The sequence below is a fragment of the Musa acuminata genome, chromosome BXJ3-5 (genome assembly GCF_036884655.1).
Source record: "Musa acuminata AAA Group cultivar baxijiao chromosome BXJ3-5, Cavendish_Baxijiao_AAA, whole genome shotgun sequence".
Lineage (NCBI taxonomy): Eukaryota > Viridiplantae > Streptophyta > Magnoliopsida > Zingiberales > Musaceae > Musa > Musa acuminata.
Genome location: NC_088353.1, coordinates 43,667,409 through 43,670,000, shown reverse-complemented (window position 1 = coordinate 43,670,000; position 2,592 = coordinate 43,667,409). Strand labels below are relative to the sequence as shown.

At 36.4% G+C, this 2,592-nt stretch overlaps 1 protein-coding gene across 2 annotated transcripts in view; it reads left to right on the top strand.

The window, feature by feature from the left end:
- The window catches only part of LOC103986268 (uncharacterized), a 4,544-nt gene extending 3,795 nt beyond the window's left edge, over positions 1-749 (top strand). For both annotated transcript variants that reach the window (XR_010496360.1, XM_065150502.1), the window contains exon 8: positions 430-749. The gene's annotated coding sequence lies outside the window, so the exon portion shown is untranslated. The remainder of the gene's footprint in view (positions 1-429) is intronic.
- Positions 750-2,592: the final 1,843 nt, after the last annotated feature.

Below are 2,592 nucleotides of genomic sequence, written 5' to 3'. Positions count from 1 at the left end.
ATATGTATATGTATATATATATATGTGTCTATGTATATGTATATGTATTTGTGTATATGTATATACATACATACATACATATACATATATGTATATATATACATATATATGTGTGTGTGTGTGTGTGTATACATACATACAAATGTATATACATAACCTATAGGCAAACTTTATTACAGGCAAACTTTATTAATTGCTACATGTCCAAATAACAATGAGGGCTCTAAGGAATAAGACATGGTCAAAATGCATTCCTAGCGCGCGCGCACACACAAACGCGTGTGTATACATATATTCATTTATACATATATAAATAAATATATTCTGTTGGGCATGTAATCCTAGAGATATCTGTTAACATAAATGCAGATGTACCCTCTTTTTTTCCTTAAAAAGAATCTCACAAACCTTTTTTTTGTTCTTTTGCAGATTCTTTAGGGATATGCATTATCCTTTGATATTATAGCTGGGATGAACTTTTTATTTTCCTGAATATTTAAACCAATATATGTCTGATGGTGAAGGTGATTCATGAAACAAGATCAGTTTGGTTTTGTACACTTGTCCACCCAAATGCTTTGATACAACCATATGATTTCTACTTTCCTTCATTTTGTGTTCTTCTGTTGCTGTACTTGTGTAGAATACCCAGTACATGTAAACTTTCTTTTAATTGGTGAGATTTTAGCAGCATTAGAAATGATAATATGTTAAATTCCAATAATTAGTTTTTTGCAAATGTGCAATTATATGCTGTCTTCATGTTGATTCAAGTCACCGAATGCAAATGCCTGCTGAAGTTTTCTTAGAAGTTGCTCGATGATCTAATATGGAGCTCTAGCTGAGCTGGAGAATGTGTGGTTTGTCTAAGAGATTTACATATCATTCTTCTGGTCATAGCAGAAACAAGGAAGAAAGTCGGGAAGAACTCTGTCTCATGTACATATTGCCGAAAGACTAACTTCATGCCAATTCTTTCAGGTAATGAGTTTGTCTTTAGTTCACTTCACTCTTCAAGATGAACTAGTAATGCTGCCAATATATATAATTCTGCATTTGTCTTTAGTTCACTTCACTCTTCAAAGTCATTGATGTGCTTTGTGCTCTCATCTTCACCACCCAATTTCTCAGCACTTTTATGAAGAGAATTGTAAGTGGTTTTCCCCGTTGATCAACCTCCTTGAGCACGCAGGGTTGCCAGACTAACATTGCAGCTCAAAAATGTAAGCCAAGGTACCTACAACTAATAAGATTATAGCAGATGCATGCTGGAACAGAACAAAATGAAGCTGATTCAGAGTCTACTATGCAACTTTTATGAGGGTAATAATATATTCAACTTGATTCACACATTGCATTTTACATGAGATGGTCTACAATTCAGTGCTTAAATATTCCTGCATGCATGGTTGTGATGTTGGTCTGTTAAGCTACTTTCTTCTGTTCATCCTCCCTCTTGGAAATCATGTTGCTGCCACAAGATGGAGATCACCTGTCTCGCCCGAGACAAAGAACACGGAGATCCCTGTACATCTTGCTGGGGTCCCCCCATCAGAGTACTGTGGTGCCACAGTACTGTGGTGACAAAGAACACGAAGAAGCGATCTCCAAGAAAGCAGAGTCGTCGGCTCCGAGACCAACATCGACTGGGAAAGGTTTCCTCCCTTTTCTTCCCTCTCTTCTAACCTTTTCTTTTTCTTGTAACCACACAATTTTAGGGCATAGGGCATTTCTTGTGCGTGACGAGTTGATCATCTGGTTCGTTTCTTGGGTTTCTTGATCCTATATTTGAGCCATCTATAAGGAGATCCTTTTCTTGTCGACCAATTCGATCGTCTTGCACCTCTTGCCCTTCTTGGTTTTGCATTTACTTGTAAACATTATACCGCTTCGTGGTCGGGTTTGTGGTTCTTTATCTCTTAACCTTAGTACGGCGTTGTTGTATGAGCCGGTAAAATTCTTTTTGGGTCCAATAATATGCGATGACAACCATAGCCACTATGTTCCGATGAGGTGACTTATAATTGATTAAGAAGACGCAACTATTCCTTTCAGATTAAAGAACCCTAAAATCTCAAACCAAAAGCAAGAAGGTTGTGCTGCTTCCTTTAAATAAACGCAGGAGATTTTCAGGATTTCTATATAACATTTTGTTTTCGTGAACATAAGCACGTTCTGCAAATAACTAAGGAGGTGCGCTGTTGCCTGTCAGATTAAATGCTAGAATTCATGCTGACTTCAACTTTATCTTGTCATTGTCATTGATAGAGTAGATCTCTTTAAGTTATCAAGGCCTCATGGAGGTTTTAAGGAGAAATGTTTCCGAGTCTATGTTCAAAATTTTTGGCTATTTTCTTCATCAGTGTAGCTTTAATTTGTTAGGATCAAAGATCGCTTCTAAGATGTAATATTTACATCAAGAAATTTGCTATTCTTCAAGTTAGATTGTCCTGTTAAAATGTACTTTAATGCTGATGTTTCATGTCATGTTTCTTTAAGGTTGGAATGTCCTTTTATGAGCTACCTAGAGGCTGTTGGTTATTCTCCAAATAAAGATTTTAGATAAGTTTAGAATGGACTAATAAAGTGGTC